The 27,430-nt window shown below is 42.7% G+C and overlaps 1 protein-coding gene across 10 annotated transcripts in view; it reads left to right on the forward strand.

The window, feature by feature from the left end:
• Positions 1-27,430, forward strand: part of LOC118388829 (plasma membrane calcium-transporting ATPase 1-like) — a 146,915-nt gene that overhangs the window by 12,357 nt on the left and 107,128 nt on the right. Inside the window, exon 1 of one of the 10 annotated variants that reach the window (XM_052527161.1) lies at positions 12,368-12,534. The exons of the other annotated variants lie outside the window; for them this stretch is intronic. The gene's annotated coding sequence lies outside the window, so the exon portion shown is untranslated. Of the gene's footprint in view, positions 1-12,367; positions 12,535-27,430 lie in introns of those variants that run through there. 10 annotated transcript variants of the gene reach the window in all.

Below are 27,430 nucleotides of genomic sequence, written 5' to 3' on the forward strand. Positions count from 1 at the left end.
GGATTATAATGCAACACTCTTCTCTGCTCTCTCCTCTCCACTCCTTTTCTCTCCTTTGTTCGTCATCGTGGCAAATTGTTTTGAGTGTTTTTGTTCTGTATGTGTGTTTAGTCATGATGAACTTCTCGTTAAGGTGTTGCAGACTGCTGCTGAGGATGTGATGAGCTGTAAGCAGGCTCCATCGTGTGTGTGTGTGAAGTGACACCTCAGCGCACACACAGCTGCTAGATGTGTTGTGAGTTGTATTAATAGAGCGTGGAAGTGAAGTGTCCCCTGAGAGTCCCTGTGGTGCATTGTGGGATTGTGGCGTGTTGACAGGATCGACACAGAGTAGAGGTGTGTGTGTGTGGGGGGAGGGGGGGCGTGCGGCTTCAGCTCATTATCACAAAACATCACTGGCGTACTCATTAAGACAAACACACACCGGTTTCTGAACACGTGAAGTTGTCATTGTTGAGTTCATCTATGGTGCCAAACAATGTGACTCTTTGTCCCTGCTGCAAGGGTGTGTGTGGATATTAGCAGACAGGCAAAAATGTGGAACACTGACGAAGACGTTGGATTGATTAGAAAACATGCTAATGAAGGAGAGAGGCATAGAGAGAACAGGTATGAGTAAGGGGGGTGGAGAGGGATTGTGAGCGGGAGGAGAGCAAGTCCGAGGCAAGAGGATTATATGGAGACCGTGAAAGGGGGCCATTAACATATGCTGTGGGTGATGAAACAGGTGTGACTCTAGTACCCAACCCAGGTGGTTGTTTACATTGAGAGCACACCTATATTCATACACACATAGTGAAGCAAGGGACTCTTAGATGGTAGGCTCCTTGAGTTATTTCCTGCATTCTTTTGTCATCCTCAGCAGCATGGTTAATGCACGCCCGTTTGTTCATTGTGGCTTTATCTATCAGAGCAAATGGTTGACGATCATAAATAGCAAGGCTCTGCATTTTAGTAGCACACTGTCTCACGTCTTTTTTTATTTTTAGATATTCAAAGCAAAATATGCTTTTTTAGATAATCACAGTAGTGTTCAAAAGAAATGTCCGGTCTCTCGCTATACCTATTATTGTTGCCATAATGATTTGTTGTTTTTAATATCATAGTCTGTCCCACTTTGCTTGGCCTTGCCACTCTTGCTATAATAAAGCTGACCTGAAGCGCAATTTGAGACGGGCAGAGAGAGAGGGAGAGGGAGGGAGAGGAGAAGAGGGAGAGTGGTGAGGTTCGGATGAAGTGTAGTCATTTACTGGAACCAATGGAATGTATTTGCACGGAGAGAGGGAGAGCGATGCACTGGTCGTGGAGCTCACGTTGGCTCCAGAGAAGGAGCGCGACGCATTGCACTCGTTTACTGAACTCACTATGTATGGTAACAGTACGGCAGTTAAACTCACAGAGGAGAGGTGGATGAGGGGACAGGAGAGGGGGTGGGACAAAGGGGTCCGAGGTGGAGTGTTGTAGGCGCAGAGGAAGTGGAGATCTGGATGGTTTCCTCATGTTCTGTGTTCCACATGCATATTTTCTCCTCGCCATTTCACTTCCTGATATTTTAACGACACTGGGCTGAGGCCTCTCCCTCTCTGTCCCTCTTACATCTGTTTGTGTTTATGTAGCCAGCTTTTGTGTGTGTGTGTGTGATGTAGTTGTTTAGTTAAATGTGTGTTTAAGTAGCCAGTGTATGTAGTTCTAGTGCTGTAGTTGTTTCGAAGTCTGGCGGTAACAGTAACACACGTCAGATGTAGCTGCCGGGCCCAATGCCAAGAGGGAACTCTCTGCCTCACTGCCTCCATCCCCTTGTTCTCTCCCTCTGCCTCTCTCTGCCCCCCTTCCTCGTTTTCCCCGTCACTCCTTTTTCCTCCCTGTCTCTCGGTATCTCTCGGTTCATTCATCATTCTACCTTCTTTCTCTCTCTGGGATGGGGGAGTTGGAGTGTGTGTGTGTGTGATGTAGTTGTGTAGTTAAATGTGTGTTTATGTAGCCAGTGTATGTAGTTCTAGTGCTGTAGTTTGTATGTTTCAAGTCTGGGAGTAACAGTAACACACGTCAGATGTAGCTGCCGGGCCCAATGCCAAGAGGGAACTCTCTGGCTCACTGCCTCCTTCCCTCCCTCCATCCCCTTGTTCTCTGCCTCTCTCTGCTCCCTGTCCTTCCTACCCCCCCTGTCCCCCCTTCGTCCTTCCTCGTTTCCCCCATCACCCCTTATTTTCCTCATCTATCTCTCGGTTCATTCATCGTTCCCACTTCTTTCTCTCTCTGGGATGGGGGAGTTGGGGTGTGATCTATCCATCCAGACCAGCCTCCAGACAAGCGAGTGTTTATAGCGGTCACCGCCTTAACCTCATGTACACACACACACACACACACACACACACACATCGTCACAGAGATTAACTGCTCGGATATTTATGCGCTACAATAAGCTAGTTTACAAATCACACACACTGCTATTAAAACAGGGTTTTGTATTAAAACTGATTGTGCATCGTTAGCTGTTGGGTGTGTGTGTGTGTGTCCTGTGTCTGGAGCAGTGAATGGGTGTTGAATGCTGAATGTTCTATTTGGGTTGAGAAACAGGGTGTGGTGCTGTTTGGACATTATTACTGAACACAATGAGGCTGTGCTGTTCTCTCCTACTGCGGCTGTTTACTGAAGATGTGTGTGTGTATATATATATATATATATATATATATATATAACTGAACTTCATTCAGTTGACTGGCCCAACTTCAAATCCAAAATGGAAGAAGGAAATAGGAATATTATACTGAAATGAAATGTGCAGGTTGGCTGGAAAACCTGAAACGGACATATTTGGAAACCTTACCGAACTGTTCCACTAACAGAAAAGAGGTTATTCCACGTTTTATACAGCATAAACCAACCGATTTCTACATGTCCGTTCATTCCCCTGACAGAGTTCGAAAACATTTAGTCTGCTAATATATATATGCTCAGTGGTGTTAATTGAATTAAACTGGCTAGTCTGCGTGTATCAGAGTCCCTGCTTATTTGAGGTTTAGGACAAACCTTTCCGTGTGTGTCAAACAATCAAAGGCGCCGTTGTCCATGACCTAAATAGCTCTGCGTTATGATCATATGAATGCTGTAAATAACGTGTTTTTCCACTGCTGCCCGACGTGCTGGTCCCATTTTAAACAAGAGGCCTTACAGAAGGGGAAAGGGAGAGCGAGTGGGTGCGGAGACCGAAAAGCACATGGGTGCATTCATACCGATGCTGTGTGTAATTGTGTAGTTCCTACACGCCTCTTGTATGGACTGAAACATCTGGTCGACTCTATACATCGCGTCTAGCTGCTGAGTAAGCTGATTGTGTCACAGAACAGAGACAAAGAGAGTGGATTCTAGAAGGGCGAATGAGGACGAAGCCGTATAGATTGGGCGGACTGTGAGATAGGATTGTGAGATACGCCCGTCCCATCCCACAAGTATCAATGGCTCTCTGTGTTTGCGTCACTGTCTCAAGCAAACCTGGTTAGCACACATTCCAGTAGCATTAGCATGACTTCATTTAAAACAAGCGGTGGCACTGAGGTAGGAATGCTGGTGGTTTGCTGAACACACTTATAACCACGACATTTGTTGTGCCTCAACATCTGGGACCATCTTGTGACTGCAGTAGAGGAACAACCGTGCAAAACAGTCATCTGAAGCTGACAAACTCATTTTTCTAAAGAACTAGCACTTCTCTCTCTGTGTGTGCGTGTGCGCTATGACACAATGTATGTGTGTTTCCAATGTCTTGAGGGTCGAATGAGTCTTGTTTAGTCTAAACACTTGTCGCTTTAGTAAATCATCTCTAATTATACAATGTGACCTTGCTGCACATGCCAAGTGCTATTTGTGACATTTAGTAGTAGTCAATGTTGGCCAATATATTGACTTGGAGTACCATTGTGTTGTTTAAGTGTTCCCTTTATTTTTTTTGAGATATATACTGCTCAAAAAAAATAAAGGGAACACTTAAACAACACAATGGTACTCCAAGTCAATCACACTTCTGTGAAATTAAACTGTCCACTTAGGAAGCAACACTGATTGACAAAAAAATTCACATGCTGTTGTGCAAATGGAATAGACAACGGGTGGAAATTATAGGCAATTAGCAAGACTCCCAATAAAGGAGTGGTTCTGCAGGTGGGGACCACAGACCACTTCTCAGTTCCTATGCTTCCTGGCTGATGTTTTGGTCACTTTTGAATGCTGGCGATGCTTTCACTCTAGTGGTAGCATGAGACTGAGTCTACAACCCACACAAGTGGCTCAGGTAGTGCAGCTCATCCAGGATGGGACATCAATGCGAGTTGTGGCAAGAAGGTTTGCTGTGTCTGTCAGCGTAGTGTCCAGAGCATGGAGGCGCTACCAGGAGACAGGCCAGTACACCAGGAGATGTGGAGGAGGCCGTAGGAGGGCAACAACCCAGCAGCAGGACCGCTACCTCCACCTTTGTGCAAGGAGGAGCAGGAGGAGCCCTGCAAAATGACCTCTAGCAGGCCACAAATGTGCATGTATCTGCTCAAACGGTCAGAAACAGACTCCATGAGTGTGGTATGAGGGCCCGATGTCCACAGGTGGGGGTTGTGCTTACAACCCAACACCGTGCAGGACGTTTGGCATTTGCCAGAGAACACCAAGATTGGCAAATTCGCCACTGGCACCCTGTGCTCTTCACAGATGAAAGCAGGTTCACACTGAGCACATGTGACAGACGTGACAGAGTGGAGACGCCGTGGAGAACGTTCTGCTGCCTGTAACATCCTCCAGCATGACCGGTTTGGCGGTGGGTCAGTCATGGTGTGGGGTGGTATTTCTTTGGGGGGCCGCACAGCCCTCCATGTGCTCGCCAGAGGTAGCCTGACTGCCATTAGGTACCGAGATAAGATCCTCAGACGTCTTGTGAGACCATATGCTGGTGCGGTTGGCCCTGGGTTCCTCCTAATGCAAGACAATGCTAGACCTCATGTGGCTGGAGTGTGTCAGCAGTTCCTGCAAGAGGAAGGCATTGATGCTATGGACTGGCCCGCCCATTCCCCAGACCTGAATCCAATTGAGCACATCTGGGACATCATGTCTTGCTCCATCCAACAACGTCACTTTGCACCACAGACTGTCCAGGAGTTGGCGACTACTTTAGTCCCGGTCTGGGAGGAGATCCCTCAGGAGACCATCCGCCACCTCATCAGGAGCATGCCCAGGCGTTGTAGAGTGGTCATACAGGCACGTGGAGGCCACACACACACTATGGAGCCTCATTTTTACTTGTTTTAAGGACATTACATCAAAGTTGGATCAGCCTGTAGTGTGGTTTTCCACTTTAATTTTGTGTGACTCCAAATCCAGACCTCCATGGGTTGATACATTTGATTTCCATTGTTCATTTTTGTGTGATTTTGTTGTCAGCACATTCAACTATGTAAAGAAAAAAGTATTTAATAAGAATATTTCATTCATTCAGATCTAGGATGTGTTATTTTAGTGTTCCCTTTATTTTTTTGAGCTGTGTGTGTGTGTGTGTGTGTGTGTGTGTGTGTGTGTGTGTGTGTGTGTGTGTGTGTGTATTATATATATATATATATATATATATATATATATATATATTTTTTTTTATTGTAATCCAGAGTGATGTCACTTGACAGCATGCCTCTGAGTGATTGGTTAGAAGACAGGCTCAGGGTCATTGGCTGACGTGGGGTGTTCTGCCCCAGAATGCAACACAACACCGGGTGTGTAGCCAAGCCAGCATATAACCTACATGAATGGAATTAGAAGTGGAACCCAGCTTGTCATTATGAATGAAACCATGACACCAGCAGAGGCAGTAGTAACATGCCATCCAACCAAGTGGACCGATCTCCCTCCGTAATATGATTCTGCTCTCTACTACTACTCCTGATACGTGTCATTCTCTTCCAGTGCACCACAGTTCACCATGTCCCATTCAAATACATTTTGTACTACTTGCTTCAGTTTAGTGCTTGATTTCATTAGTCTCAAGTCCTTGAATATATCGGGGAGTTGGCTGTAAGCCTATACAGCTCAGCCATTGTATCCCAAACAAGACCACCATAATTCTGAATCAATCTTTTGTAAACACCAAAGCATGCCTGTTTGGGGATAGGGCCAGCCCGTGACCACCGGTGTCTCTGGGATCAATCGAACAAGAGGTCAGCTGAATAGGGTCAGGACCAGATGTAGTTTTTGTTGTTGCCTCTAACCTCTGGCCACACACACTGGTAGCATGCTCAGTGACACTACGCTCCAGGGCGAGGGGTTCTATAATGGGTCTGTCCGTATAAGAGCTGTTGTGTTACCGTCTCCAAAGTAGACCACTTTAACAGCGTTTGTTTTTCTTCCTCTGTGAAACTGTTGACTTCCTATTGACACAATGTCAAGCTGTTGGTCCAAAAAGACTTAATCCACTGCAAGGTACTTTACTCAAAAATGGAATATTGCCAGTAGAGATTGCATCCTGTGCATCACATTTAATGTAAAAATATCTCCACTTTTAAAAGCTCCAGTCCTGGAGAGCCCGTTTTAGAAGTAGTGTGTGTGTGTGAATGGGGAAGCAGGTATGTGAACAGGCGTTCACGCCGAACCCTGATTTGTGTTGGACTCCATACAGGCTGGGATTTGTGGGAGGCTGGTATGGTGCCTCTCTCATCCTTAAGCACTGGTAGGCTCCCTCTCTCTGTCAATTGATGCAGTTAGATGCATCTGTGTGTGAGAGGGAGGGGGAGGGAGAGTGATGGAGAGAGAGGGATGATATGACTGGCCTTTATCTGAGGGACCTTCTGTGCTATCTGATAATCACTGCTGTAGCCCCCCTCAACACACACACTTTTTTTTTCCAATTCAGGGGATTTATACACTCTCCTTTCCCTCAGCCACCCATCTTCTCTCTCCCCGCCCAATCTCCTTGAGGTATTGTGTGTGGAACTTGCCGCGAGAGGTGCTATGAGGGAGGGAGGGGAGGGCGAGAAATGGAGAATTAGGCATTTGTGGCTAAAGGGCCGTCTCTTTCTCCCACAGAGCACTTCGGAAATGAGAGCTTCAACTTTGGTTTTTGCAATATCATGTCAGATGTTTACTTAGCAGCCTTCACGCTGTGTAATTAGCATAATTGCACACTGTCATCTAACCACCTGTTAGTTTTAGTTTTTCATTGTCAGTCTCTGTAGCCAGCGCCTAGACCTACCGGCTCTGTCTCACTTCAGAATTAGATGTACATCCATGTTTCTCAAATGTTAAATTGTTTAGGTTGTGGTGTTTAAAGTTAAGTTTAGGCATTCACTCCAAATTCTTGAGGTTAGGCATTAACTCGGAATGGTTAAGGTAAGGGTTAAGGATTGGGATAGGATTAAGGCTAAAATATAAAAACTACTTTTTATCATTTGTTCGAACTTGCAACCTTTGCCTCGAACTTGCCTCGTTAAATAAAGGTAACATTTTTTTTAAATACAAAAATATTCCACAACTGAAACCTACTTGAAAGTAACAGTGCTCACTGTTGCCCCTGGTGGTCAGTTTACACATCTCCTGACATGGATGGATGTCAAATACTGACTTGTATCACGGGTGACCTGGCTGGCCTAGACAGCAAGAGATGAAGAGGGGGACAGGTTAGGAAAGGGGCGATGGAGGGGAGAGTGAAAGCTGAGGAGGGTAGATGGAAAGGAGATTCAAAGGGAAAACAGGGGCGCAGAGAGGACACTAGATGAGAGATGGTGGTGTTGAAGTGGGGAGAATGGGAGTAAGGGAGCGGGGGAGGAGCGGGAGAGTGGTAGACTGTTGAAAGCTCTTCTGAGCGATTCTAATTAAGAGATTAGCATATCCTCTGAGACTGCTAGCGTAACCACGGCCTGCTAGCACTAACGGCCAAGACATGTCGCAATTAGGAGAACAAGGATCCGCTGGTGCTAAAGTAGACCTCTGAGCTTGGTCCGCACACATACACACACGCACACACAGAGAGGACAAGCAGTCAGCGACGCTTCGCCTGAGCTTGTTTAAGACATGTCCTATAGCTCCAACGACAGACTACTGCAGAGCTACAGGCTTACATGGACTGTTTCAATGTTCCCCAGAAAGGGCTTCCCTTTAAATAGCATTGGTTTAGAGGCCCCGTCTTTTCTGTACATGGGTGTTCAGGCCAACACAAGCTCATCTGTACCTGGGGATACCTCCACATCTGATCAGGCGCTTATCTGAACCAGGTGACCGTATCTCTTCATTCAGCCTGGATGTAGGCTCAGCCCAGTGGGGGTCAGCTGCCAGCTAACTCATCCGAGGCCTGGTCTAAACCTGGTCTAAATCAAAGGTTTTTTCCCCTCCCTGTGAGCCCTCTGGTTCTCATTAGCCATGGGCGCTGATTGAGAAGGCTTTATAGAGCACAGATGTTGATATGCACTTCAAAGGAGTCCCCTTCAAAGTCCCCTATAGGTAAGAGTGCTGAGAGTGAAATGACTTGGTTCATTCATGGAGGTGTAACTATTCATTGATACAGATCTAGGATCTTAATTTGAGCCAGTTTTCTACAGCAGGAAAATAATCCCCCAGAAACAGGAAATGAATTATGTGAATTATAATGAATGGGCATTTATTTTGTATGGGGTTAGTACATTTCTCGTTAGGGAAAATCAAGTCTGACATTTTTAAGTGGAATTTACAAACTTTTTAGAAGTCTTTTTAAACCTTGAATACACTACAAGTTTGCTTTTCCTTCTGTGCAGGAAACTTCTCAGCAACAAAAGTGATCAAATTAAGATCCTACATCTGTAGGTGTTGCAATAGCCTGGACATCCCCAGCTTTAAGAGATATTGGTCAAGTTATTACTATAAATAAAAAAATATATCTCTAATGACAAATTAATATATGCTTTAAATCTGGGAACCAGTCCGTTTATTGGAAAATAAATTGTACATGAAGACCTGGCTTATAAGTGACCTTAACAATGACACTTAGAACAAACAAAAAAATAGGGATATTATTAATAATTGATTTATCTGAAGGTATATTGATGAGTCTAGTATCACATTCATGAATTCGTATGTTTTCTTAAGCTTGTTTTGTATCAGAAAACGACAGATAAAATGAATCAATGGCTACAGGATGAATGATAATGGCATATGATCGATACAGGGAATGTATGAATAAAATAAAAAAATTCCAGCAAATTGTTAGATATTCTCAATTTGGATAGACCGACATTTACACACTCCACTATACTTAACAGGTCACGCGGGTGTATACTGTGAAATACTATTTCCTATATTTCTGGGAATGGAGGGACGAACTGAAAAGGGCAAGTAATGTTTAAATGATCCTGTTCCAATCAGAAGTTGCTATATCCATTTTTGGGCACCTGAGTTGCGCAGCGGTCAAAGGCACTGCATCTCAGTATGAGAGGCGGCACTACAGACACCCTGGTTCGAATCCAGGCTGTATCACAACCGGCCGTGATTGGGACTACCATAGGACGGTGCACAATTGGCCCAGCATCATCCGAGTTTGGCTGGTGTAGGCCGTCATTGTAAATAAGAATTTTGTTCTTAACTGACTTGCCAAGTAAAATAAAGTTTAAATAAAATATTTATCCATAGATTCTTAAAGATTGTAACTTTTTAAATGCCTCATGAGCTTAGTTCAACTGTTGTACCCCATCAGACCCCAAAATATAAGCTGGTTTTACGCCGTTTTGTAAACACACTATAAAGCCTCAACATGGTTGAAGCTATAATTTTGATATCATGTATGGTCAGTCCTTGTATGGTCAGTCCTTGCATCCACAGCTCTGTCTATGAATTTGAGAGTGGTTACGTTTCTCCAGCCCCATCCCTTAGATTTTTACCACAACGGGGCGGGGAATCTTATTTGTTATTGTTTCTACTGATTTATTGCTGCTTTAACGTTAACCTAAAGAGCTACACATTACACCTCATGCCAATGCTGGGGAGAGAAAGGCCAATTTAGTTGTGTAGTTACAGTCAACAGATAGAATGAGGGTCTTCGGGTGTTGGTATGTTTGTGCCAATTGGAGAAATTAGGAATTGGTCCATAAGTGTCCATAGAATGTTCTGTGTGTACCATACACTCACAGAAACAGTCCAATAGGGAATGAAATGAGGTTTGCCGTTCCAAGGCACCAAACCGGCATTGGTTAGGTTACACATTGCATGATTACTTGTGATGCGCATATTATCCCTTGCAATAACATAGGAAAAAAACAAAATAATGTCACACAACGTACTTTACACCAACCCCAAGATGTTATGAGTCCTTCATGTTTGATGTGCTGTTAGGAAAGGTGGTCTCGATCTTGGTCCGTTGTTGAATGAGTAGGCGTATTTTCTTAGAAAAAGACTTGTCACTTTCCATGGTCAAGTGGAAGTAGGCCTCTCTGGATCAGGACTTTATTGCCCAGTCATATACTGGAGAAAAAAAAACATTTCAGCTGGGGCTCTTCTGGTTTCTCTATAATATGTTCTATAGCCCTGGATGAAGATAGCAGGCTTGATTGGGGCCTTTTCCTGGTCAAGCCTGGCTTGAAGGGACTTCTTCTGGCCAGTGGGGTCAACAAGGGTTCCTATTCTGAAGGGGGTTTATAGGCCCCTGTACAGTAAAAGGGTTTTGTGCTGATGTGACGTGAGCGTCCACTCCTACACAGCTATGTCTTTGCTACTGCAAAACCGTGTGTGTGTGTGTGTGTGTGTGTTCATTTAGTTTTTTGTATTTGCTCTCAAGAAAATGTAAAACAATATGAGAGATTAATACGCAAACAAAAACAATGCAGGAGAGGTACGAACTCTGAAAGGCTTGTAAGTCACCTCCTTTCAAGTATTCATAACACAAACCATACAACAGAAAGTACCTAAGGCAGATAAACAAATAAATAGAGATTTACACACAAAAAAAATAAAAATGATGAATTACAGGGTAAAAAAATACATTCAAGTATCATGCATAATGAAAACAAAGTGGCTAATTGTGGCTGACGGTTGGTTGGGGTGTGTTTGGTGTACCTCTCTGTCCGCCTGCGCTCATCTCTGAATGTCAACCTCGTGTTGATTGGCCGGCTGTAATGGAAGCCTAAGTCATCTGTCAGTGCAGTAAATTCCCACTAACAAGTGTACACACACACACACACACACACACACACACACACACACATAGCGTAGAGCTGCCAAGACTAAGGACTTTAATTCAATGACAGCAGTCAACCATGATCAGCGGCAACATTCCCATGTGAGATGGAAAACTTACACACGCACAATTATCATGTGTGTATTCGTGTCAACTCCAACCACAACCCAAGTAGAGTTAACACAACTTGTCCTTCAATGTTTTAAAAAAAAAAGCCTTTTACATGAATTTGCTTAAATGCCTGTTGCAGGAATTATTTTTTCTCTCGAGCTTTCACCAACTCTGAGAGATGGTTGGATGTTGTTTTTAGAGCTAGGTTTGGTTGCTCTGTGAGTTGATGTTTCAACAACCCTTCTTTTTATGGGACAGAGGGACCAGATTCACATTCTAAAGAGTTTAAGATGAGCCTGGGCCAAAACCAACAGGATCAGCTAGAGATGAGACGGTCTGTGTATTTGGCTACTAGTACAAGGGACTGGCTTTTGGCAATTGTCCATGGACTCACCATCACTATGGCAACATGTAACATATCCACCTTTTCTTCACTTTCTTTCATGTGCACTGCTGTCCCCCCACCCAGACGTTTCTCTGGTTAGTTGTTTCTTTGTCCTTTGGTCTCTGCATGAGTCAATTCTCTCTCTTTCTGCCCTCTCTTTCCATGTGTTTCATTCTTACTCACCATGTCCCCTCGCCCTTCATCTTCCCTCTCGCTCTCTCTTCCCCTCTCTCTTCGATTCTTCTTCTTCCTTCAAACATTTTTAGCTCAGTCTCTCCTCTTGTCTCTTTCCATGTGTCTCGTGCTTACTCACCATGTCCCTCCCTCTCACTCGCTCTCTCTTCCCCCCCTCTCTCTCTTCTATCGTTCTTCTTCCCTCAAATATTTTTAGCTGTCTCTCCTCTTGTCTCATGCTTACTCACCAGGTCCCTTCCTCTTCTCGCTCTCTCTCTCCCCCTTTTTCTCTCCCCCTCACTCTGTCTATCGTTCTTCTCTCCTCAAACAATTTGAGCTCAGTCTCCTTGTCTCTTGCATCTTGTCTCGAATGTACTCGCTATATTCCTTCCCCTTCCTCTTTCCACGTGTTTTTTTTTCTCTTGCCTCTTTTGCATAAATATTTTTCTCACTTACTCTACTCTTTACCTCGGTCTCAATCTACCCCCCGCGCTCTCTCTACTCGTTCCCTCTGTCTCGTTCCCTCTTCTCTGAGCGGGCCCTCTCATTTAGTAGCTGACAGCATGGAATAATTTCTAAATGGAACCAGAGCCCACGCACCCCTGGGAGTGGCTCAGAGTGCTTGGGCACACATACAGCTCATTGTTCTGTTCAGTGGAAGAGGGAGGAGGGGAGGGAACGACAGGAATAAGGAACCAAAAAGGTAGGTAGAGGGGAAAGATGGAAGGTGGAAGCATTTGAGAGGGAGGAGAGAGTCCTGCTTTAGCCAAAGGTTTCCTCGATAATCTCTCTTTACAACAAGCTTTTAGAAAACACACGTTGTGTAGTTTTACATTCAGAGGAATGTGATTCCACCGTCCACCCAGAGTAAGTCGGCAAGAGGGAGGAATGGAGTACGGGACAGGAATGCCAAGAATGAGCTTAATGCATGAAACTATAGTGTGTGCGTGCATCATTTTTGAATTTCCTTGGGTGCAAGCCTATGCCTACTTACAAGCCTGTATGTTTGTGTGAGTGTGCATGTGTATGCATGTCTGTGAGAATGCTTGTGTCTTCATGCCTGCCTGTGTGTGGTGGTGTGGGGTGGGAGGGGCAGGGGTGTGATCATGTCTCTGCTTCAGACCCGCCCTCCCAGATCAGTGTGGTGACATTCCAGACCAGGACACACAGAGAGACGGGTAATTTCCTCTTAAAAGCCCCAAGAGCACCAACACCACATTTTGTGTCAATTGAAAGCTAAGAGTCTATTTTGGGGAAATGACTATTTTCCATCTTAAAAAAATAAAAAGCAAAGGCTTTGATTTCTGGTCACACAGATGGAGAGAGTCTTTAAACGCTATTAGGACTACATCAAAACACACTCATGTTGAAGAAATGGCCCCTGACAACTAATATAAGCTTTTATATTTAGTTTTGCATAAATGATTTGCCTTCTGTAAGTTTAACAAATATTGCCTAGTGTCTTGTCATTCTGTTACCAAAGACACACATCTTTAAGATTTTTTTTATGGATAGCAATTTTGTTTATGAATTATTAAGTGACTAAAACATGTCACGATGTTACCAAATTGGTAACAGTGACAGATCAGTAACAGAATGACTGCAATGTAATTGGCCACTATAGGAAATCATAGTCACCAACCGCAGTGGCATTAGAGCACAGTAAAGTAGAGTAAAGAAAGGGATACTACAGTAGAGTAAAGAAAGGGATACTTACAGTAGAGTAAAGAAAGGGATACTTACAGTAGAGTAAAGAAAGGGATACTTACAGTAGAGTAAAGAAAGGGATACTTACAGTAGAGTAAAGAAAGGGATACTTACAGTAGAGTAAAGAAAGGGATACTTACAGTAGAGTAAAGAAAGGGATACTTACAGTAGAGTAAAGAAAGGGATACTTACAGTAGAGTAAAGAAAGGGATACTTACAGTAGAGTAAAGAAAGGGATACTTACAGTAGAGTAAAGAAAGGGATACTTACAGTAGAGTAAAGAAAGGGATACTACAGTAGAGTAAGGAAAGGGATACTACAGTAGAGTAAGGAAAGGGATGCTACAGTAGAGTAAAGAAAGGGATGCTACAGTAGAGTAAAGAAAGGGATGCTACAGTAGAGTAAAGAAAGGGATACTACAGTAGAGTAAAGAAAGGGATACTACAGTAGAGTAAAGAAAGGGATACTATAGTAGAGTAAAGAAAGGGATACTACAGTAGAGTAAAGAAAGGGATACTACAGTAGAGTAAAGAAAGGGATACTACAGTAGAGTAAAGAAAGGGATACTTACAGTAGAGTAAAGAAAGGGATACTTACAGTAGAGTAAAGAAAGGGATACTTACAGTAGAGTAAAGAAAGGGATACTTACAGTAGAGTAAAGAAATGGATACTAAAGTAGAGTAAAGAAAGGGATACTACAGTAGAGTAAAGAAAATGATAATACAGTAGAGTAAAGAAAGGGATACTGCAGTAAAGAAAGGGATACTGCAGTAAAGAAAGGGATAATACAGTAAAGAAAGGGATACTACAGTAGAGTAAAGAAAGGGATACTTACAGTAGAGTAAAGAAAGGGATACTACAGTAAAGAAAAGGATAATACAGTAAAGAAAGGGATACTTACAGTAAAGAAAAGGATAATACAGTAAAGAAAGGGATACTTACAGTAGAGTAAAGAAAGGGATACTTACAGTAGAGTAAAGAAAAGGATAATACAGTAGAGTAAAGAAAAGGATAATACAGTAGAGTAAAGAAAAGGATACTGCAGTAAAGAAAGGGATACTGCAGTAAAGAAAGGGATACTGCAGTAAAGAAAGGGATACTGCAGTAAAGAAAGGGATACTACAGTAGAGTAAAGAAAGGGATACTACAGTAGAGTAAAGAAAGGGATACTTACAGTAGAGTAAAGAAAGGGATACTTACAGTAGAGTAAAGAAAGGGATACTCCAGTAAAGAAAAGGATAATACAGTAAAGAAAGGGATACTACAGTAGAGTAAAGAAAGGGATACTACAGTAGAGTATAGCAAAGAAAAGGACAGAGTATAGAAAAGGATAATACAGTATAATAAAGGATAGTAGAGGTGTAATGTAATATACATGACTACTGAATATTACACTACTTTACTATACCAAATGTGGTTTTGTTTGGGGGCGGAGCTCATTAAAATAGTAACCAGTTTGTAGAATAATACCCAAACATGCAAAGGAGGATATTACATTTGTCTACCTTTTTTGTGTACATATTCAGGATACACCTCCATGACTAAAATTACATTCATAACTAATCATTTCTGGAAAGTACAGATCGAGGACCCATGATGTCATTCTGTTTGCCAAGTGTTGATCCACTTCACTTACTGTAAATATTTTTCTCAAAGTCAAGGTGTCATAATAATCATAGCTGACACCCCAGTCTTTCCATAGACATCTTTTGAATCTTTATTTAGAGTAGATGTTTAACATTGTTTTTGGAAAACGTGGTCACGTAAACTTGGAGATTTTACTGTCATTCTGTTGCCAAAATGTACGTCTGTACTCTTCAAGTAAATGTGTTTTAGTAAAAGGTTCAGCAGCAGTTGTTAAAAGTAGACTCCTACAGTGCCAGTCAAAGGTTTGGACACCGACTCATTCAAGGGTCTTTCTTAATCGTTTACTATTTTCTACATTGTAGAAGAATAGTGAAGACATCAACTATGAAATAACACATTGATTGTATCGCTGCAGAATGCTGTGGTAGCCATGCTGGTTAAGTGTGCCTTGAATTCTAAATAAATCATGACAGCGTCACCAGCAATGCACCCCCACACCATCGCACCTCCTCATCCATGCTTCACGGTGGGAACCACACATGCCGAGATCATCCAGTTGGAACCAAAAATTTGGACTCATCAGACCAAAGGACAGATTTCCAGTGGTTTAATGTCCATTAATCGTGTTTCTTGGCCCAAGCAAGTCTCTTCTTCTTATTGGTGTCATTTTGTAGTGGTTGCTTTGCAGCAATTTGACCATGAAGCCCTGATTCATGACTTCCTCATGAAGCTGGTTGAGAGAATGCCTAGAGTGTGCAAAGCTGTTGTCAAGATAAAGGGTATCTACTTTGAAGAATCTGAAATATAAAGTGTCAGGGTGGAAACTATTAATTCCTCTAAATTCATTAATATTTGCTAAGGTTGAAAGAGGGAGAGGCCATAAATAGTGTTTTTGTCCACTGTCTATACCTGACTGTGTATGTGCTTGTGAGACCCAAATGTAATCCCAGCAGCAGGAAGACCCTGGAGTAGGAGATGTGTGTGTGTGTGTGTGTGTGTGTGTGTGTGTGTTCTTTATCAATGAGGGTTGCCATGGAGATGTTGTGACTCTGGCTCTGACCAGTGTGAGGGTTAGAGATCCCTGGGTCTCACAGTGGATGGAAAAGGGAACCACTGATGACACACGGAGAAAGAATACAGATCACCAGAAAATAGTTTTTATTTTTTTACTGTGAAGTAACTTGCTCTGTACTTTGGTTTTTCTAATGCCACTGGTACATTCATGTAATAGTCATCCTAGTTCTGTGAGCACCCTGGCATGTCGTTGTGTTTGTCTGTGTGCCAACATGCCTTCCAGAGCCCGTCCCAGATCGAGCCTCCATGTTCTGATCCACTCCATCTGTCCTCCGGTGACTCAGGTGGTGCTGTCTGTCTGTGTCTCCAGCTATTTATTTAATAATAATAATAATATATGCCATTTAGCAGACGCTTTTATCCAAAGCGACTTACAGTCATGTGTGCATACATTCTATGTATGGGTGGTCCCGGGAATCGAACCCACTACCCTGGCGTTACAAGCGCCATGCTCTACCAACTGAGCTACAGAAGGACCATATAGTGTACTATATCTCAGATGCACTCCAAGAGGAGGAAAATGGTCAAAACCTTCTGGCATTGTGGAGCTGTACAGGAGGTCGTTATGTAAAGCTGTGTGGGGTTGGGTAGGTTACTTTCTAAATGTTAGTTACTAGTTACCTGTCAAATTGTAATCAGTAACAACTTTTGGATTACCTGAACTCAGTAATGTAATCGGATTACTTTCTGTTTCTTCTTTCTGAAGAAGACAAAAGGGATCCATCAACCATATTTGGTGTGTCTTCATAGTGGTCTCTGTTTGTTCCACCTGAGCGTGGTGGAACGAACTTAAACTTTTTTCAATGCTGAATTGAATGTCATTGAGAGAACAGAAAGGTGTCATAATGTATTTTTTTCAGAAGCATCCTTTCTGATTTTTAAAAGTAATCCAAGAAGAAATCATCTACTTTTCAAAACTATCTGTAATCTGACAATAATATTTTTGCTGGTAAGGTAACTGATTACATTTACAGGGTAACATAATGGATTTGTTTTTTTTTGTAACCAGATTACATGGTTGAATGTGTGTGTTTTTTTTAATAGCAGATTTTCTTTGGAATGTTTTACTTGCAATGAATGATATGTGGTTGTCTTACCTGCCTTAGTTGAAAGAACTGAGTGTAAGTTGCTATGGGAAGCATCTGCTAATGGATCAACATGTAAAATATGTTTGCATTTTTTGGTGATTTCCATTTGACTGTTGTCAGCTCCTTATATGGACGTGTGTGTGTAGGTTCTTGTTATAGCTGAGTCCTGTGTGTGCGTGCGTGTATTCAGTTTCTTATTGTAGTTGAGTCCTTATATAGAGCTGTGTGTGTAGTTTCTTATTGTAGTTGTGTCCTTATATAGTCTGGGGTGTTGGGGTGTGTGCCACCCGTCTTCGCTGATGTTATGTCTTGTTCATACCTTAGGGCCAGGCGCCTACCAGACACACACAGCGGGAGAGAGGGATGAGAAGGAGAGGAGGATTAGAGGAGAGGAGTTGGGAGGTGTCTTTGTGATTTGGGCTGGCCAGCTATGGCTCTGCTCACTGCATGTTTGAGAACACAAATGAGTTCAACGTGTCTGAGGAGAAGAGGGAGAGAGTTGCCTGGCCACCAACCCTCGCCCCCTCTCCCTCCATGTTTTCCCCCTTCTCATTCTTTGCCTCTTATTTGCTGCCTGACTCCATTTGTTGTCTCTACTTACATGGTTAATCTATTTTCTCTCTCTCTCTCTCTCTCTCTCTCTCTCTCTCTCTCTCTGTGTACTCTTAAAATCCCATCCGTCTCTGTCTTTTTCAGTTTCTTCTCTCTCTTCCGTCTCTCTCTCTCTCTCTCTCTCTCTCTCTCTCTCTACCTCTCTCTGCAGTAAGGGATTTCCTCCTCCAGGCAGGTCATGTGACTGCAGATAGGGTGTGGTCTCCTTCATTCCTGCTTTATCCTTCTGCCACTGCAACAGTGGAACGAGGGAGAGAGGCGGAGGGGGAGAGAGGCGGAGGGGGAGAGAGGCGGAGGGGGAGAGAGGCGGAGGGGGAGAGAGGGGGAGAGAGGCGGAGGGGGAGAGATGTTTGTCTGTGTACTCTGTCCTGTTGCAGCTTTTTCATTGGTAAACACCAGCAACTGGTCAGCTCTTTAGAACAGAGGCAGCACAACACTGCATATACAAACACAGACCACATGCTAAGATAATGTTTGTTTAGCTGTGATTTACTGGATATTATCATCTAGGTTTTTATATTGACTCATCTAAAAATAGGGGAGTGGACAGTGTGTTTGAATGCAAAACATTAGCTTATTGAATAACACACTTCAATGCTTCTCTCGTACTCTCGTACTCTCTTACTCTGAGATTGTGTATTCTGAGATTGTGTGGTGTTGTAGTGAGAGTAAGCACAGTTGAACTGAAGCTGGTTCTTTGAGAAGGGCCTGATTTCCCTATGGAGTGTTATATGTTAAGACTGTTTATTATATTAATCCATCTCTGAAGTCAACTGTGATCTGCGTGTGTGTGTGCACACCATACTGGGTGTGGGTGGAGCAAGTGTTGGCAGTGTGCGTGTGCTTACAATTTACATCACATGGGATGTATGAGTCATTAGTAGGCAGTATAGGACCGTAAGCGATCAGCCAGCTATAGCATGTGGTGCTGGAACTGTAAAGCTGATTTTGAGCTGTTGCTGGGTGCGACTGGGCAAGTTCCCCACTGTCTAGGGTGTGGCCACAGCCACGTTTTCTTAGTGGCAGGGGGGGAGGTGGGGTTTGGTGCAGTCTGTGAGTGGGGGGTTGCGTGTCTGCTCTGCAGGGAGGGAAGGAGAGGGAGAGACGCAGTCCGTGCTTTAGTATGCAAGGCAGGTGTGTCTGCAGAGGCAGGAAGAGAGGAGGCAAGGAGGGATGATTGGGAAAGGGCAGGGAGGAGAGAGGTGAGGAGGGAGAAGTTGAGGGCCAAGAGAATGATAGAGGTGAAGAGTTCTGTCTCCTACCAACTGAACCTTATTCTCTCCTCTTGTTCTCTTTCCCCCTCTTCTCTTCATCTCTGTGCTCCCCTTTCTACCTCCATTAGAATACAAACCCAGCTCTTCATATTTCACCTGTGTCACTAACCTCCCCTTCCCCATTTCCCTTTCCTCCCTAATTCGTTTACCAGTGTTTGTGATCTGTTTCGCCTCCAGCCAATCTGTTTTTCCATCCCCACCTGTTGAATACCCGGACTGCTGATGGATGAACGGAGGGTGTAGAGGTGGACATGAGTGTTCGAGTACTTGGAAGGACGCCAAAGTTTGATTTGTTTTTTAAAAATGTATTTAAAATGTTTATTTTTTATTTTTTTACCAGAGATTTAAAAATAAATGAATACATTTAAATGTAAAAACACTGTAAAACAATTTGGGGGAATGTGGTTTGTGGATGCCTGAGCAGGCAAGTGAAATGTTTTTGAAGACCACAAATTTGATTTGACATGTGGATTTGTGGGGGCACAACAGAAAATAATCCATACCAAACATCACACAGTTCTTCTCCCTAGATTCCCTCCATGGCTCACTCAGTTGCGTTACGACCGTGAGTGTGCGTACACACTCTCGTTAGGCCTACAGGTATAAGTGGCTGTTAAAAACTGATGGGATACACAAGCCACATTCCTTGCCAAGTGACGACAGTTTTAGCAACAATTCAAAATGGACTGGTTGATTGTTCCAACAACGAGCTGCAGTTCTGGAATAAATGTGTCCCCTCTATTTTCCACTTAAACTAATTTGCAAACTGTTAGTGCCATTAAGAATTTGTTAGACTAGGCAGCAGGTAGCCTAGCAGTTAAGAGTGTTGGGCCAGTAACTGAAAGGTTACTAGTTCAAATCCCTGAGCCGACTAGGTGAAAAATCTGCCGACGTGTCCTTGAGCAAGAACTTCTGCTAAATGACTAAAATATGAAAAATAAATACTGGTTCCACACACAAGTGTGTGTATATATATATATATATATATATATATTTTTTTTTTAAGTATTTGGACATAGGAGGCCCAAAAAAATACACTGACCCTCTCTCCATCACCAACCCAGCAACTGTTACTCCGAAGAGCTGCTCCCAGGTTGCTGCTGTTGCTGCACTCCACTTTTCTTCCTTATTTGTTTTCTGTTCTAGATACAGGATAGAGTGCTCTTAACTATCATTTGATGTCGGTTCATGACGGTATATTTGTTTTCTTCACCTAATCATGAAAAGTATGATTTTGAAAACTCTCAATTTGATCCTGCACTTTTTAATACCTACTAGACGCTTAACAGTTTAGTATGAATGAGATGTCAAGCTTTTTTTCTTCCAGACATTTTCTATCGCTACTTCTTTTTTTTCTTCTCCTCTCTAGCGGGGTTATGATGCCTTAAATAATATGCTACCATTTTAAACCAGGCAGCCATGTCCTGTCAATGTCCTCTTGTTGTCAAGTAAAGGGCTGGAATGAAAGGTCAGTGTTCGAATGGATTTACCTTGTTCACTTATTCACTGGTAAATGCTGCTGCCACTCTTCACAGCACGTTGTATTGAAGTGGCCTAGTACTAGAGGAAGAGAAGTGAGAGAATAGCGGAATGGGAGTAGCAGTGTGTAACTGGGAATTTACACGCTTAACATTCACTTACCACACACTGCGTATTGAATAATTATTTATATCTCCAGTACTGTAGTAATACTGCATGTACACTTTGGGTATCTACTGTAGGAGCTGTTTGCTCTAATAGTCGTAAGACAATTTGTTCCTGGTTTGCTATATTTCTGTGCACGCGCACACACACACACACACACACACACAGATCTAGCCTGAGGTACCGTGGTCACTAATTTCATCAGCTGGCCGATAGTAAGCAGATCAACAGTAGAGTGCTCTGTCCAGAATGACAAAGCTTATATGGAGTCATTGGCTGAGTCCCAAATGGCATCCTATGCCCTGTGTAGTACTAATGACCAGAGCCCACTGTATAGGGCATAGGGTGCCATTTGGGACACTCCCCAGAGGGACAGGGAGAGGGAGAAAGAGGCAAAGAGACCGGGGTAGAAGGGAAGGGAGAGTGAAAAAGAGGATGAGGGAGAGCAGGTTTTGTTCCTAGCATAGGCTGTCATGTAGCCTCATGGTCTTTGAGCCAGTAGAGCAGCATTTCCCAAACTGGTGATAGCGACCCCATGTGGGGCCACCTGATTTGAAAATGGGGTTGCGAAAGAAACTCTGGGGAAGAAAAAAAAAGCGCGATGGTTCACGGAACCGGGGTTACGTCGTTAACCTCCAGTAGCAGCAAGATGAGGTTTTAATAAACAGAGCGGTTTCAGTTTTCTTCCTTCAAATGTGGCTCTATCTTTTGAACCGTTAAAGCTACAATCACCTGCTGCCCTCCCTCTCTTTAACATGTCATCTCCTTTACCTCTTTCTACTTTACCTCTTTTTCGACTCTACCCCTCTTTAACATGTCATCTACTTTATCTATATTTCTAACTTTACCTCTTTGTCTGCCCTTCTCATAGAAATCTACTCGATTTTTCTACTCTCCCTCAATTTGAATTATTAAAACATATTTATTGGCATGAAAACCAATACATTGCCAAATCAAACAAAGGCATTTGTCAAATAAATTATGGTTCAGATAGATTTGAGTAAAACAACAGACCTCAATGGTCCATTGTTAATAGCAATTTAGAAGGACAACACAGGAATGTAATTTAATGAGACACATTAGCAACGTTATTGCTCTGGTGGGTTATCCATATTTCTCTTTCTACACTACCTCTCGTTCTACTCTACCTCGCTCCCTTTTGTTCGATCTGCCTTTCTACTTACTATATGTGCCTCCTTGTTTTACTGCTCTCCTTTTTCATCTAGCTCATTTCCCTCTCTACAGTATATGCATACCATTCCTCCTCCTCCACCCCCTCTGTTTTTATATCCTCATTTTTCTCTCACATTTCTCTCTCGCTCTCTCTTGATCTCTCCCTCGCTACATCATTCCATGCCAGAGTTGAGAAAGTGGGGCTCTTCAGTAGCTTGGCGGTGTATTCTGAATAGTATCTAGTGATGATTACAGTGTAAGTGGTGAGTTACTTGACAACAGGCCTGGTAGCAGATCAGGGTGGAGTGGTGTGCGTGTGTGTGTGTGTGTGTGTGTGGAGTTAGTCAAATACCCAGCCACGCTGTTAAAACAGAACCTCCCTGTGCTCTGCTGTATGCTGTGTGTTTGTGTGAATAAGGAAGTGTAGGTAGTTGGCCACATGCCTTGTATTTGTGCTGCTCTCACTTCCTTTACTCAGAGGGAATCCCTCAGCTAGTAGTAGCTGGGCGCACACAGCCTTTTCTTTGGCTATTCGATACTCTGCTCTCTTCCATGTTATCTGTCTACTTCTCTAAGGTATTCTGTCTCTCTGTATTTTCTTTTCTCTACCCTCTCTCTCCCATCGCTGTGACATAGGCCATAGTTTGGATGTATTTAATCAGGTCATGTTACTAGAATAATGAGGGTACCCCCCCCCCCCCTATCATTTCGACATTCAAGTGAATTATTAGATAATTCTCCTCGTTCCTGTTTTTCACATTCTTTCATTCCTCATCTCTCCATCTCACATCCCCCTCTCTCCCTAATTGTATCATCACAATAGCTATAATTACTGCATTCCGTGTTAATGACATCACCGCGCTGTTTTGCATAATGAGGGAACAAGCAGAGGCATCTGCGTTATTTTCTTGGTCTTGGAGATGCTCCGGCGCTTGGGCTAATTTCACTAATGAAATGACTATTGGTAAAATGAGCGTGCCAGTTGATTAGCTTGTCTTAACAGGCAGCTAGATCCTCACCCATCGACGTTAATAAACATCTCTTCTCGTATAGAGACGTGTCACAGATCTGTGTTGTTGTTGTTGTTCATTTTGGGGGCGGTGGTGCTCATTCTCTCTGGCCGATGGATCGAGGATGGTTAATGTGGTTTATAGCAAAGTGACCGTGGGAAACGAGAAGAAGTCTGTAAAAGTCATGCTTACGGCTGTTTTTCATACCGTGTATTCACGACCACGTTAACTAAGTAGAGAGGAAGAGAGAGATGAAGAGCGGCACAGAGGAGGATAAGAGTGAGGGTGAGAACAATACAGAGAGAGCGAAAGGGGGATAGAGCGATAGAAGGGGAGAGGCTGGTGACTTGGGGACAAACTTTTGGTCGTGTATGTGGACACCTACTCATCGAACATCTCATTCCAAAATCATGGGCATTAATATGGAGTTGGTCCCCCGTTTGCTACTATAACAGCCTTCACTCTTCTGGGAAGAGTTCCTCGGCCATGGAAACTCATTTTATGAAGCTCCCGACTAACTGTTTTTGTACTGAAGTTGCTTCCAGAGGCAGTTTGTAACTCTGTGGTGTTGCAACCGAGGACAGACTATTTTTACGCGCTACACGTTTCAGCATTGGGCAGTCCTGTTCTGTGAGCTTGTGTGGCCTGCCACTTTGCGGATAAGCCGTTGTTGCTCCTAGACATTTCCACTTCACAGTGACGGCACTTACCGTTCAACGGGACAGCTCTAGCAGTGCATCAATTTGATGAACTGACTTGTTGGAAAGTTGGCATCCTATGATGGTGCCACATTGAATGTCACTAAACTCTTCAGTGAGGCCATTCTACTGCCAAAGATTTGTATACACCTGTCAGCATTGGCTGTGGCTGAAATAGCTGAATCCACTAATTTATCCACGTACTTTTGTATACAGTGCCTTGCGAAAGTATTCGGCCCCCTTGAACTTTGCGACCTTTTGCCACATTTCAGGCTTCAAACAAAGATATAAAACTGTATTTTTTTTGTGAAGAATCAACAAGTGGGACACAATCATGAAGTGGAACGACATTTATTGGATATTTCAAACTTATTTAACAAATCAAAAACTGAAAAATTGGGCGTGCAAAATTATTCAGCCCCTTTACTTTCAGTGCAGCAAACTCTCTCCAGAAGTTCAGTGAGGATCTCTGAATGATCCAATGTTGACCTAAATGACTAATGATGATAAATACAATCCACCTGTGTGTAATCAAGTCTCCGTATAAATGCACCTGCACTGTGATAGTCTCAGAGGTCCGTTAAAAGCGCAGAGAGCATCATGAAGAACAAGGAACACACCAGGCAGGTCCGAGATACTGTTGTGAAGAAGTTTAAAGCCGGATGTGGATACAAAAAGGCAAAAAAAAGTTTGAAATATCAAATAAAATGTCGTTCCACTTCATGATTGTGTCCCACTTGTTGATTCTTCACAAAAAAATACAGTTTTATATCTTTATGTTTGAAGCCTGAAATGTGGCAAAAGGTCGCAAAGTTCAAGGGGGCCAAATACTTTCGCAAGGCACTGTATATAGTGTATTGCAGTGTACTGTATGTTGTCTAAAAGCTCTCACTGTTTGGGCCCCTAATTTAGGGAGCCATTTAGTGGCCCTTTAATGGTCCCCAGGCGACTGCTGGCATTTCAAAGTCAATAGATTTTGTTTGGAAACTGATCTCATGTGGCATTTACACATGCATACTGGTTACATCAGTATGCAGCGTCTACCAACTCTTTGTCCAGAAGCATTGCTGAAAACGCCATCATTGAAACTCTAGAGGCCAGGTCACTTCCCCTCTGTGGAAAGTCTCTCTCGCTCACACACACACACACACACACACACACACACACACACAAACATAGAGAGAGGAACACACTTCTTGGGGGAGCAATATAGATAGCCATTCACTTTGAATGGTAAGCTGTATATACTGTTGAAGTCGGAAGATTACCTACACCTTAGCCAAATGCATGAAAACTCTGTTTTTCACAATTCCTGACATTTAATCAGAGTAAAAATGCCATTCCTCCTGACAGACCTGGTGTAACTGAGTCAGGTTTGTAGGCCTCCTTGCTTGAACACGGTTTTTCAGTTCTGCCCACAATTTTCTATAGGATTGAGGTCTGGGCTTTGTGAAGGCCACTCCAATACCTTGACTTTGTTGTCCTCAAGCCATTTTGCCACAACTTTGGAAGTATGCTTGGAAGACTCATTTTGCGACCAAGCTTTAACTTCCTGACTGATGTCCTGAGATGTTGCTTCAGAATATCCACATAATTTTCAAGCCTTTCATGCCATCTATTTTGTGAAGTGCGGCAGTCTGTCCTACAGCAAAACACCCCCACAACATAATGCTGCCACCCCCCGTGCTTCACAGTTGGGATGGTATTCTTCGACTTGCAAGCCTCTCCTTTTTTCTCCAAACATAACTATGGTCATTATGGCCAAACATTTAAATTTGTTTCATCAGACCAGAGGACATTTCTCCAAAAAGTACAATCATTGTTTATGAGCGTCCTTTCAGGTTATGATGATATAGGACTCGTTTTACTATGGATCAGAGGTCGACAAATTAATCGGAATGGCCGATTTATTAATTAGGGACATTTTCATAACAATCTGTAATCAGCATTTTTGGACACCAGTTATGGCTGATTACTTTGCACTCAAGGTAAGGTGCTACCTAACATTAAACTAAACTTATCTTATAAAAAACAATCAATCTTAACATAATCACTAGTTAACTACACATGGTTGATACTGCTAGTTTATCTAGCTTGTCCTGTGTTGCATATAATCGATGTGGTGCCTGTTAATTTATCATTGAATCACAGCCTACTTTGCCAAACGGGTGATTTAACAAGCGCATTCGTGAAAAAATCACTGTCGTTACATCAATGCCTTTCTTAAAATCAATACACAAGTATATATTTTTAAATCTGCATATTTAGTTAATATTGCTTGCTAACATGAATTTCTTTTAACTCTGGACATTTTCTCACTACTTTTGCGTTCTGTGCAAGCAGAGTCATGGTATATGCAGCAGTTTGGGCCGCCTGGCTTGTTGCGAACTGTGTGAAGACCATTTATTCCTAACAAAGACCGTAATTAATTTTCCAGAATTGTACATAATTATGACATTGAAGGTTATGCAATGTAACAGCGATATTTAGACGTAGGGATGCCACCCCTTAGATAAAATACGGAACGGTTTCGTATTTCACTGAAAGAATAAACGTTTTGTTTTCGAGATGATAGTTTCTGGATTTTACCATATTAATGACCTAAGGCTCATATTTCTGTGTGTTATTATAAGTAAGTCTATGATTTGATAGAGCAGTCTGACCTGAGCGGTGGTAGGCAGCAGCAGGCTCGTAAGCATTCATTCAAATAGCACTTTCATGCATTTGCCAGCAGCTCTTCGCTGTGCTTCAAGCATTGCGCTGTTTATGACTTCAAGCCTATCAACTCCCGAGATTAGGCTGGCAATAATAAAGTACCTGTTAGAACATCCAATAGTCAAAAGTATATGAAATACAAATGGTATAGAGAGAAATAGTCCTGTAATAACTACAACCTAAAACTTCTTACCTGGGAATATTGAAGACTCATGTTAAAAGGAACCACCAGCTTTCATATGTTCTGAGCAAGGAACTTAAACGTTAGCTTTTTTTACATGACACATATTGCACTTTTACTCTTCTCCAACACTTTGTTTTTGCATTATTTAAACCAAATTGAACACGTTTCATTATTTATTTGAGACTAAATTGATGTGTTATATTAAGTGTTCATTCGGTATTGGTGTAATTGTCATTATTATATATAAATAAAAATAATCAGATTAATTGGTATCAGCTTTTTTGGGTCCTCCAATAATCGGTATCGGTGTTGAAAAATCATAATCGGTTGACCTCTACTATGGAAATGGATACTTTTGTACCGGTTTCCTCCAGCATCTTCAAAGGTCCTTTTGCTGCTGTTCTGGGATCGATTTGCACCTTTCACACCGAAGTACGTTCATCTCTAGGAGACCGAACGTGTCTCCTTCCTGAGCGGCATGAGGGCTGTGTGGTCCCATTGTGTTTATACTTGCATACTGTTGTTTGTACTGATGAACGTGGTACCTTCAGGTGTTTTGGAAATTGCTCCCAAGGATGAACCAGACTTGTGGAGGTCTACAATATTTTTCTGCGATCTTGGCTTATTTCTTTAGATTTTTCCCATGATGCCAAGCAACGAGGCACTGAGTTTGAAGGTTGGCCTTGAAATACAGCCACAGGTACACCTCCAATTGACTCAAATGATGTCAATTAGCCTATCAGAAGCTTCTAAAGTCATGACATTTCTGGAATTCTCCAAGCATTTAAAGGCACAGTCAACTTAGTGCATGTAAACTTCTGACCCACTGGAAT

The sequence above is a fragment of the Oncorhynchus keta genome, chromosome 10 (assembly GCF_023373465.1).
Source record: "Oncorhynchus keta strain PuntledgeMale-10-30-2019 chromosome 10, Oket_V2, whole genome shotgun sequence".
Classification (NCBI taxonomy): Eukaryota; Metazoa; Chordata; class Actinopteri; order Salmoniformes; family Salmonidae; genus Oncorhynchus; species Oncorhynchus keta.